The sequence below is a fragment of the Sapajus apella genome, unplaced genomic scaffold (genome assembly GCF_009761245.1).
Source record: "Sapajus apella isolate SASKATOON/1434 unplaced genomic scaffold, GSC_monkey_1.0 scaffold16, whole genome shotgun sequence".
Lineage (NCBI taxonomy): Eukaryota > Metazoa > Chordata > Mammalia > Primates > Cebidae > Sapajus > Sapajus apella.
In genome coordinates, this window is record NW_022436956.1 from 18718466 (window position 1) to 18730669 (window position 12204).

Consider the following 12204-nt stretch of genomic DNA (forward strand, 5'->3'; position numbering starts at 1 on the left):
AAAAAACTCCTCTTGTAAGTTTCTAAATTGATTTCTTGACTGTGACTTTAAGACACTTCCCAAAGAACCACCTGGGAGAATGATAGTGAATTGGTATCTTTGCAGGATGAACAAAAGAATTGGCATTTTGTTTGTTTTATTTTAATTTTTTTGAGACAGAGTCTTGCTCTGTCACCGAGGCTGGAGTGCAGTGGCACAATCTCAGCTCACTGCAACCTCCGCCTCCTGGATTCAAGTGATGCTCCTGCCTCAACCTCCTGAGTAGCTGGAATTAGAGGTATGTGCCACCATGTCTGGCAAGGTTTCACCATTTTGGCCAGGCTGGTCTTGAACTCCTCACCTCAAGTGATCCACCCGCCTTGGCTGGGATTACAGGTGTGAGCCACCATGCCCAGCTGGAATTGGCATTTTAAACAAATTCTTAAGAACTCCCAACCCCTTTCCCTTAGCAGGCAGCCTTGCCTCTAACTTGTAGACCGTCTAGTGCAAGTTGGCAAGGGTTAGTGTACTGTCTGGGAGGTGGTGGGCCATTGTGGAAATTGATGGAATGAATGAGAGTATCAATGAATAAATTCAAGTTTTCTTCTCTCCAACGTAAAGTTCTTTTGTGTCTTCATTTGTGTTTCTACTCTGCATTCCATGTCCTGAGTAAGGCCCCGGGGGCCTTGTCCAAGATCCTCCTCTCAGTTACCCTCTTTCTTCTGCATCTTCAGTGTCTTTCTGTCCACTCATCTCTCCACATGGCCAGGTATCCCCAGCCTCCTTTCAAGATACCCTTCTGTCCTCTCTTTCTCTGTGTCTCCAATCAACATTGGTTACCTTCCCCCTTAGATCAGTGGCATCACCATTCTCTCAACTTCCTCCATGCCTCACCTCTCTCTCCCTCTTTGCCACATCAGTCTGTGGCTGGGTCCTCTAATTTTACCCCTGCTCTTTGTATTGTGTCCAGTTTCTTCTTTCCCTCCCCAGGTTCCTCCCTACACCAGGCCTTCCGTTGCTCACTTGAAGTCTTAGCTCTTTTCTTTTTTTTTTCTAAGACGGGGTTTCACCATGTTGGTCAGGCTGGTCTTGAACTCCCCACCCCAGGTGATCCACCCGCCTTGGCCTCCAAAGTGCTTGGATTATAGGCGTGAGCCACCTTGCCCGGCCGTCCTAGCTGTTTTCATAGCATTACCTTGTTCAAGATGCTTCTATGACTCCCCACTCCCAGCAGAATGAGGTCTCCAACCTTTTGTTGCCACAACTTGGCTCCTGTTGATCTTTCAACACGTGTCTTCCACCACTGCCCTGAACTTTCAGTTTTCCAACAGTCCGAGATTCCTTCCCTCCTGGACCTGAACACTTGCTGCACCTCTCGCCTCCTCACCTGTAGCCTTGCTGTTTGCATCCCTGCTCCCTTCCACATCAACCGGTTCAACTCCTTTCAACTGCGTGGCCGCTGTTCCAGGAAGCTTTCCATCGTCCCCAGGCATAAAGGCTACCCCAGGACCCTCCCTAGCTCACCCCTGGTCTTTCCTGTGATCTGTACCACAGTCTGCTTTGCTTTGTGATTGTTCAGGTATGCGTCAGCTTCTGAGATTTTCACCTCCTTGAAGATGGTAACAATATCAATAACAGCAGGTCCAATGACACCTACTATGAGTACACGTTTCTTTGCATACAGTAACTTTGAAACTTGTAACTGTACTCCAACTTAGTTGTAATCTCCAGGAAGGTAGGCCTTAGGAAGGTAAAGGCCAAAAAGCTGACAAGTGGCAGAGATGAGACTGACTCCAAAACCCACTCTCTTTCAACTCCACAACATGGCTCCCAAGGCAAAGAAGACAAAATCCACATTTATTGAGCACCTACTGTGTGCCACTGCTGGCAGGGATCCAAAACTGGGCAAGATCATCCCAGGAAACAATATATGTATATGACTAGAACAGCATCTGGCACACAGTAGGTGCTCAATAAATGCTAATTGAGAAAGAGATGAACTCAGAGTCCACTCCATGCCAGTGCCTGCTTGCTGGGTAGAGGCTGAGACCTCCCAGAGAACTGTGGAAGGAACCCTGGGGCCTGAAATTTCATTCTGGCTCAGTCAGATGCAGCTCCGATGATCTTGAACAAGTCTCCCAGCCTCTCCAAACCTCATTGCCTCACGGTGAAATGAAGAAGCCAGATGACTTTTTTTCTAAGGTCCTTCCATCTCTAATAGGTGAGGTGATGTAGGGGTCAGGGAGTTGTAAACAGGCAAGGCAAATACAAGCAGAAGTCATTATTTTAATACCTGAGATCCTTTCAGCAGCAAAGGCATTTCTCTGGTTTTTAGGAAGGTAGGATAATTTCCTTTCGGAGGCCAAAGTTCCCAGCTTGCCTGGGCCATCAGGGACACAGGGGCAGAGGACAAATGACCACTGCTTTCTGCTGCATGTGTTGGGGGTGCGCTGCTCTGAGAGCCCTCCTGTCTCATGGGGCACTGACTTCCGTGGGATCTGGCCATGCTTGGCAGAGAGTTAATTAATGTCTGCAGGGCGAGTTAGCAGAAATAACAATTGCTTTGATTAAGGGAGGGAGATGACTGTGAGCTTTGTTTTAAGTAAAATGGACAAAGGCAGGAGAAGAAATCGTCCACTTCACCTTAAGTGCTGGGGCCCACTGGCCTGGCCTTCTTTGACCCTGGCTCTGGCCCATTCGGCTTACCCCAGAAAATAAGGACCCCTTCCAGTTATGCCTTAAAACCACCCTTATTTTTGTTGTTATCCTAGATACAAGGATCAACACTGCTGTGGACTTGGCGAATATGAATTTGGAGAGGGGCCCAAGATGACTAGGAAGCAGTGGCTGAGGGCACAGCTGATGAAGCCGGGTGCAGAGTCAGGGAAGGACACACAGCACAACACGGATAGTTAGTGCAGCTTACCCTCCTGAGGGCTGCTGTGTGCAGACTCTGCCCTCAGCTCTTCCCTGCATTTTCTCATTTGATCTGCACACATCCAAGGAGGAAACATGAACTCTCTGGTTCGGGTCACTCCGCTTGTAAGTAATGGAGCCACGATTCTAAGGCAGGTCAGTTTGTTGTGGGTAACAAAATGATTACCCATTACAATATTACCCAAATGATTACCCAAGACAACCTCCTCCAGGGCCAGTAGAACACAAGGAGGATGGAAAATAATGAGAACAAAACAACAAAGAGGAGCCAAGAGCATTGAGCTTAAGAGGGGAAAGGACTGGGCCCCAGGGGTGCTCACACTTGCCAGGTTGGCTGCTGGAAGCTTCTAAGGCTAACATTTGTCAAGCTCCCACTGTGTGAGAAGCATGGTGCTGAGAAGCATTGCAGGTGTCCGCTCATTTAATCCTCATGGTAACTGCATGTGGTAGGTGTGCATGATGTTTGTCTGGGTCAGGTTGCCTGGGCTAAGGGAAGCCGAGATAGCGGGTAAACATGATTTCTGGGTGTGTCTGTGAGGGTGTTTCTGAAAGAGATTAGCATTCAAATCAGTAGACGGAGTAAAGAAGATCACTTTTCGCCCAAGTGGATGAGTATCGTCGAATCCCTTGAGAGCCTGAACAGAACAGAAGGCAGAAGAAGGGGGAGTTCTCTTGCTCTCTGTTTGAGCTGCAACATCCGTCTTCTCCTGCCCTTGGACACTGGTGCTCCTGGTTCTCAGGCCTTCAGACTCAGACTAAATTACACCACCGCTTTTCATGATTCTCCACTTTGCACACAGCATATCATGCATCTTCTCAGCCTCTGCAACCATGTGAGCCGATTCCCATAATAAATCTCCTCTTATGTTTCTCTCTGTATATGTAGATATCCTATGGGTTCTGTTTCTCTGGAGAACCAAACGAATACAGTGTTATTTTGCACAGAAGGAGATTAAAGCTTGGAGAGGATAAACGCTTTGTACAAAGTCATGCCACCAGTGAGTGCTGCTAGAATTTGAATCCAGGTCTGTCCTACTGTGAAGTACATGCTGCTTCCACCATCCAGCACTGGCTCTCTCTTTGCAGAACATCACAAAATGCTGCTAAGTCAAGCGTTGGCATAAAGCACATTCCTCATGCCCAAAGGGAGGAGGAAGGGAAAAGGGTGGGAGTGGAAACAGGAAGAGAGAATACTTGTTGAGTACTTCAAAGCATCTGCCACTTGGCTAGGTACTACACATGTGTTTAATCTCATTTAATTCTCACGACTCCCGGTGGGAGGGGCATAATTGCCCACATTTTGCAGATGAGTGTATTGAGGCTCAGAAATGGCAATTGATTTGTCTAAGGTCACAGAGCTAGTGAACGGTGGACCAAGGATTCCTGTCCAGATGGGCCCAACTTCAAAGCCCAGGCTAATTAAAAATATAATTTTGTGCTAAATCCAATAGCAGCTCATACTAGATTCTATTAGAGGCAAGCCATAGCAGAGGCCAATAGTTAAAAGTAAGTTTATAGTGGAAAAATTTACAATTAAGGCAATCATCAATTAACTTATTTTTCTGGGAACAGAGAAAGGTTTGCTGTTATTGAATTTTTGCTGAGGCAGAATCAGTAGCCTTGTTTCCAAACCATGGAGTGCGTTCAATAAAGCAAGAGTTAGAGAAAGCAGCTCAGGGAAGCTGACCCAGGCTGCATGCCCAGAAAGGGGACTGTTCGAGAACCTTCTGGGCATGAAGAGCAGGCGGGAAGCACAGCCAGGTTAGGGGCTGCCTGGGAGAGTAGTTTTGGCTTCAATCTAGGCCATGCATAGTATCTGCCAGAAAAGATCATATGCTCTCAGAAAGTGGAAACTGGGAGCAAACTAATATCATTTCTCTTCCTTGCTCAATAACCTTCAATGGCTCCCCATTGTATCCTGAATAAACCCCATAAGCCTTACCATGACATTCAGAGCTCACACAACCTGGTCCCAATTTACTTTTCTAATCCTATCTCCCACTCATCTCCCCACATAAACTTCATGCTCAAGCTAAGCTGGTCCACTTTTTATTCCATGAACCTGATTCTAGGTCTTGGGCTGTATCTTTTCTCTTTCCTCCTTTTCCCCTCCAAATCTACCTACTAGATTCCTGCTCATTCTTCAAGTTCCATTCCAAGGTGCCCTCCTGTGTGAAGTCTTTTCTGATTGCCCCTCTAGGAGCAAACTCTCCCTCAGGTCATTACCCCGTACATGTGGCACTTATCACATGATGCCTTGAATTGGGATCATTTGTGAAGATGTCTCATTTTTCCTACTAGGCTCGCTCCTTGTGGGCAGACCCTAAATCTCACACCTGCAGGTGTAGAAATTAAGCAATAACTAATGAACTAAAAGGTTAATGTCTTATCTATGACGTCCTTGTATGTAAATAATGGTCAATTTTTAAATTCAGCAATTAAAAAAGTACCTTGAACTTGCTTAAAATTTAGAGACTTGAAACATTTTGAGAATTAGGCTGCTTGGAGTTCCTAAATGATATTCACTCACTTATTCATTTATTCATTCAAGATCTTTGATGTGGATTGATATATTTTTTTCTGAAGCTCTTGAGAGCCTGAGGATACAAGTCCTCCACGAGATTGGGTCTATCAGGAACTACAAATGCCACGGGTCCTCATTCAACCTATGGCTGCAGAAAGTGGCCTTCGGAGCAAGATTCATGGCTTGCCAGGTATCCATCTCCTCCTGAGATTGGGTCAAGCCACAGGAGAGAAATTGAAGAGTGCCGCTATTAAAAATTCTTGGTAACAAGCCAGGTAATTTCTCCCACGTTCGGCTCCCACAGTGCACTTTGTTCATGCCTGGAAGAAACAGAAACTCCCAACCACAGAAAACCTCTTGCCAGTTTGCCCAGCAGCGCTGACACCTACCCTGTTTCCAGTAGACTTGTATGTTTGCAAAATGAAGTCGGCATTGCCGCAACTTGGATCAGTCACAGCCAGTTAGAAAGACAAGCATACCAGCTCTGACCAAAAGCCAAATGCTGCTCAGCTTCATCATTCTCTGACAAATCTGAACTTAGCTGGATTTTAAAAAAATTATCATTAAAGAATCACCATTAAAGAATGATTCATTAGCCCTCTCCTTTTGTGAAAGTTGGAGAACAATCTCAGTTTGAGTAGCCAGCAAGAAAACATTGGCCCTAAGTGCTACATCTCTAGGCAGCATACACAGCAGTTAGGAATGTGGGGCTTTGGGGTTCATTTGGATCAGCCCACTATTAGCCGTGGGTTTTGTGGGGGTCTTTTGGCATGCTGGGGGTGGGGGGTTGAGGTTCAAGATCCTTGATCTTGCTGTGCCTTTGTTTTCTCATCTGTAAAGCAGGATGAATAATAGTACTGTGTTCTACTTCATAATTGGCCTGAGAATTAGGTGAAGTAAACAGCGTTAGACAAGGAGGAAGCACTCAATGAGAACTGTTATCAGACTTACAGATGCCAATAAAAATGTAACAGGCTCAAAACATCTGCTATCACTGCCTTACACCCCCAACATTAGGCATCTCTGAAGAAACAGAATCAGTAGGATATATAGAGAAAGAGATTTATTGTAAGGGATTGTGGAGGCCAAGAAGTCCCATGGTCTGCCATCTGCAAGCTGGAGAACCAGAAAAACCAGTGGAGTAGTTCTGATACGAACCTGAAGGCCAGAGGACCAAGGGAATTTATGGTATTTAAGGCCCTGACTGAGTCCAAAAGCCAGAGAACCAGGAGCACTCATATTCCAGGGCAGGAAAAGATGAACGTCCCAGCTAAAGCAGAAAGCAAACTCACCCTTCCTCCACCTTTTGTTCTGACCAGGCCCGCGTTGGTGAGGGCGATCTTTACTCAGTCTCCTGAGTTAAAGGCTAATCTCTTCTGGAAACACCTAGAAGGAATGTTTTACCAGCTCTCTAGGCATCCCTTAGCCCAGTTAAGTTGACATAAAATTAACCATCACACCCCCAAAGAGATAAGCCTGTTTTCTTTGCTTCTTTTCCCTGAATGACTGCCCAACTAAAGCTCAAACCTGGACATGAAGTTTTTGGCACTTTTGGTTGAATGTGATCCTAATTCAAACTTCCTTTATTATTCAGGTGCATGCAACGCTTATTTACTGCTTTCTTTCAGCAAGGTGCTGCGCTTGTCTGTGGGAAGTGTTAAGAATAACAAGATAGGGGAGACAAGTCTTTGCCCCCAGGGAGCTTGTAGTGTGGTCAGACTGAAATAAAGTTGCCTACTTTCTGTAAAACACCACCAAGTGTGAGCACTATTGAAAATTAGGTGCAAACCCAAAGGCTGGATTATGGGCACAAAACAGTATCACTGTCCTGCCTTATTTAATTATGCTTTCCCTTCTTTGCTAACATCAAATTAAAAAATCCTTGCCATGGTAGTCTAGCAACATTGTTATATTGTCATTCTGCAAATTATGTGGAAAGAATGAATTGTTTTGAGGGTAAGCTTCAAGTAAATTTATGAGCTTATGAACAAATTGCCCATTATTGCTTTCAAAAAAATTTAAATACTGAGTCAATTGACTAATTTCCAACCTTCAAAAAAGAATACCATCTCATGCATTTCTGGAGCTTAAGGCTTATAAATCTTGCTGCCATGAGCATTCCCTCTGAGTGCTTATAACCACGGTGCTGTGAAGGTGGGAAGGTAGGAATATGCTCAGCCTCTGAGTAGAGATGTGGACAGAAGCTTGCAAGGTTCAGTGTCTTGCCTACGTTCATGCACTAGGGGAACTGGTAAGGTTTTGGAACCCAGGACCCTTGACTTCAAATCCACTGTTCTTTTTGCTACATTACTCTGTAGTCGTCAACTAGTTATGCACCATTTAACTAACATTTAATTAACCGAAAGTGGAAACAGATAACCTTGAAATTAATTCAAGTTAATGTTAAATGTTGCTAACTTTTTATTAGTGGAATGTTACCATTAACTTTTCCAATGGCTGCTTTTTTGTACCCCTTCACAGCAGTGAACAAAATTGAGTAAGTGCTCAATAAGTATTTATCGAATAAACAAATAGCTTAACGGGCCCGGTTTGGCTGCAGGGTGAGGTTAGAAGGTTGAATCACTGAAGACAAAGTTGAGCATTTAATTCACTCTTTCATTTGTCAAGTATTTATTAAGTCTCTATGTACTGCACTCCATAGAGTAGACTGATGCATACATGTGGCCCTTGGCAAGTATTTTTAACCTCTCTGAGCCTCGGTTGACTTGGCTTTTAAAATAAGGAATAACAATAGCACCTAACTCACAGGTTTGCTATCAGGATCAAAAAAGATGATGTATTTAAAGAACTTGGTATAAAGCACATAGTGGTGGGTGCTCTGTAAATGGTAAAGATACTAATTATCAATCTCCGTGCTATATACTTACGTGTGGTTCATACCCCAAGGTTCCAGAGCCTATAGTGAAGTAGTTTCTTGTACTCTGAATGGCAGGGAGGGAAAGCCCCAGTTGATTTGTTTTAGAGAAGAGGAGGGGAGCAGAGACAAACTGTGGGAGCAGAGCTGAGTTTCCAAGGTCCCAACTGGAAAGGGTCCTCCTTTTTAATTTTAGGTGACAATGGGGGAAGGGACTCAAATACCATGGTTGTTGGTTGCATGCTACTCTCCACGTGGGCCCCCAACTCCACATCTTTGGTGAGTTCTGGGTGCTTGGGCCCTAGATCAGATGTATGCGCAGGGATGCAGGCACAGGAGCTGTGATACGGGGACCATGCTAGGTTGCTGTCACCGAAAGACAGCTGACAAGGAACCGCACAGAGAGATTCCATCTTCATCTGCAAGTCCTCCGTCTCCTTTTACAATGGAAATAAAGAGATCTGCCTGGGGCCCTGGAAGGTTCCTGCCTCTGCCCTCTTCCCTCTTTGATAGGACATTCCTGAAGCTGAGCACTGGGAGGGCAGAAGAAAGGCCAGAGTGCTTGCCTCATCTCCTGCCAGACAGAGGAGGGGTGAGTGTAGGCACAGAGAGGCTTTCCAGTGTGTCAGCCTAGCACAGGCTGCAGCCTGGGTGGGAAGCACTGGATGGAGTCACTCTAATGAATGAAGCTGCTGGTGAGCTCATTTATAGCATGACAATCGTGCTGGCCCCACAGCAGCAGCTGCCACCCACCGCTACCAGGGGAAGCCACTTAGGAAGACAGCAAAGCAACCTGCCACCAATCTATCAGCATTGGCTTCCATTAGGGATAGGATGGCCACGGAGGCAGGAGAAGGCCAGAGTGGCAGGGGCAAAAGAGACACAGCTCTGGTGACACTTTCATTTTAATAGGTTTCCAAATCCCAGAAGGATTCTTGGGGCAGCCTTAATGGACTGAGAAAATGGCTGATCATCTCTGGCAAGTGGCGGCAGTCTTCAGCCCTGTCTCCCACAGAGAGAAAGAGCAAAATGCCAGTGTTCTGGTTGAATCTTACAGGAGTGTGTGAGGCATATCATAAATTGTCCTGGCTATTCCCGAGGGTTATTTTATTTTCCCCATTTCCGTGTGTTGGATGTGTCCCGTCTGTGTGTTCCCAGCCTCTGTGTCTCCTGATCTTTCATGTCTATGCCCAAGTTTTTCTTCCCTAGTTGTTAGAGCACTGGCTCCCCACTAGGAAGGTGGTGTTGCACCCTGGAGCAATGGTGCTTGGAAGTCTGTGGGGTTTTGATGGTCTCAGTGATGAAGAGCAGTTATTGGCTATCAAAAATCAGTGTATAGAGACCGGGGATGTTAATGTTCTACAATGAACAGGAGTGGCCATACCACAAAGTCTTATCCCACCCCAAATGATAATAGCGGCCCTGTTAAAATATAGGGAGGGAGAGATGAGGGTACTCAGGTGATTGGGCTCAAGGGGAGTGACTCATGCTAATCAGGCTCACAACAGACGATGAAAAATTGCAGAGGAGGCTAGATGTGGTGGTTCCCACCTGTAATCCCAGCACTTTGGGAGGCCAAGGTGAGTGAATCACCTGAGGTCAGGAGTTTCAGACCAGGCTGGGCAACATGGTGAAACCCCATTTCTACTGAAAATACAAAAATTAGCTGGGTGTGGTGGCGCATACCTGTAATCCCAGCTACTCAGAAGGCTGAGGCAGGAGACTGACTTGAACCTGGGAGGTGGAAGCTACAGTGAGCTGAGATCACACCATTGCACTCCAGCCTGGGCAACAAGAGTGAAACCCTGAGCCCCACATGATCCCCCACCAAAAAAAAAAAAAAAAAAAAAAAATTGCAGAGGAATAATTTACAAAGAAGCTGTTCCTTTTCAGTGGACAGAAGTCTTCTATCTGCTATCTGGAGTACTCCTTGAACAAAGACAATAAGGAAAGCGAATTAATAGTCCAAAGATGAGCATGGATTAGGGGCTGTTTCTTTCTGAGGTCTAAGGTGAGGCCCCCATGAGCTGACGACTTCCTTACAACCACTGCAAATGCAGAATACCTGTGCAAGTCTGTGTCTTTCTCCATTTGCCAGTGCTGGATGAACACCAGTAAACGCCTGCTCTTTAGGCTGCTGCCTCTTGAAGACTGAGCTAACAGGGTCCTTGCTCTGTGGTTGTGTTTTAGAGGCCCCACTTTGGCATTCCTCCTACCTGGGACTTGGAATTCTCTGCTGGAACAGCCCCAAGCCCACTCCCAAAGCCTCTTCCCCAGGTCTATCGCCAATGTACATATCCAAGGCCCAAAGATGGCTAAAGATCAGCTGCTCTGCAGGGAGTAGGAAGACAGAATATAAACATGTGTCCTGAGCTTTGGGGTAAAGCTGGATCATTACAGCCTTTTCCCCAGGGAACCCCAGGATCTTAATTATGGTCACATCCAGTCTTCCTGGGAAAACGCCCGTGTTACCTTGATTGAATTTGGAGGCCATTCACTCACCAGACCTTGAGTTTCTCTCCCGTGACTTCTCAGAAGGTTAATCACATACATTTTGTTGACTTTTACAAATGTCCATATCCCTTCTAAGGGTTCTCTGTGGCAGATGAGGGGGTGGGGTGGGGCTGAGTTCCTGGTAACTTCCCCTAGTTACTACTACAAACCCCTGTGGTGTCGGCCACGCTCTCTGTTACAGTTCTGTTTTTATTATGTCTGTTCTCATGTCTATTTGCCCCAGTGTTTTATTTCTTTTGTTTTCTTAAAACGTCTTCCTTTGGGGGATCAGGGCACACAACCATAAACATCCCATCAAGCTGTAAATTTGCAGGGATGGTATAACTTCCATATAAACATTAGAGGTGTCGATGTTTCAGGCTGCAGTTCTAGCAGTTTCTTTGATCTTTTACTGACCGGTAAATTATTTATTGGGTCTGTCATAAAGATATAGCAAAGCCTATAAACTATATTTATAGTATCACAAAAGTCTCCCCTCCTACCTGGCATCTTCAGATGTAGATCATGGTCCTGATGAGCATGCAGCAGCCAGGGTATTTTTATGCCCTCTCTTCTTTCCTTTCCTTTCAGCTCTTTGCCTTCTGTCCATGATTCTGCTTCATTTTTTTTTCTATCCCTCTGTTTCTTTGAGGTCCGCGGTAAGGTTTTTGTGAGAGTTGTTGTTAATACCTCAACACTCCTCCCTGGCCTCTGGGTGGCCACATCTCACCCCGGCCTGCACCCCAGGCAGTTCTCAGCTCTAGAAAACTGACATTCCCCAGGCCCCAGCCCGTGGCTCCAGGCCCAGCGGCAGATCCATTCCCCTGCAATCCATCTGCCTCGAAGGCCTAGAACACCTGTCAACCCCTGGGAAAATGAACTGTGCCTAATCAATGGCCAGTTCCTACTGACACTCTGGGTTGTCAGGAAGGGAGTTTACTGCAGAGTGTGTGTGGGCATGTGTGCCTGATTGCGTGTGCTCGGCAGCAGATGAGTGCCAGCCGTTAAACACCTTCTTTCATTTTATTTTTCCTTTAGCTTTTAACTAGTATCTTCTTCAATTAAAGTGGCAAGGCAGAACAGACAAGGAAATCAGTGGATCTCTTCCCAAACATCAATAAAACAAATTTCTCTCCGGGATACCTATTTGTTATTTGGATATCAGACTGACTGTAATCTGTTTCTATTTTCCTTCTACGTGTTACCCGCCAGAAGCTAGAGGCTCAGCCGTGGAGATCCTGCTGTTTCCATTTGGCTGAATGAGGGGATAGATTAGATTCCTATTTGCTATGCGGATGCTTCCATCTGATATCCATCAGATGTGTCAGGAGAGCCCTGAAAATGTGTCCCCCCTGTTTATTTTGGGTGTACTGGGGTGGGATAGTGGTTGCTGGGG

General features: G+C 45.8%; 2 long non-coding RNA genes across 2 annotated transcripts in view; both read left to right on the forward strand.

The window, feature by feature from the left end:
• The window catches only part of LOC116556244, an 11359-nt gene extending 3237 nt beyond the window's left edge, over positions 1-8122 (forward strand). Inside the window, exons 2-3 of the long non-coding RNA XR_004270898.1 lie at positions 2751-3021; positions 7069-8122. This is a non-coding gene — a long non-coding RNA (uncharacterized LOC116556244). The remainder of the gene's footprint in view (positions 1-2750; positions 3022-7068) is intronic.
• A 2002-nt stretch (positions 8123-10124) lies between these two features.
• Positions 10125-11948, forward strand: LOC116555979. The gene is made up of 2 exons (XR_004270766.1): positions 10125-10695; positions 11847-11948. It is a non-coding gene; the product is annotated as an uncharacterized LOC116555979 (long non-coding RNA).
• The last annotated feature ends 256 nt before the right edge of the window (positions 11949-12204 follow it).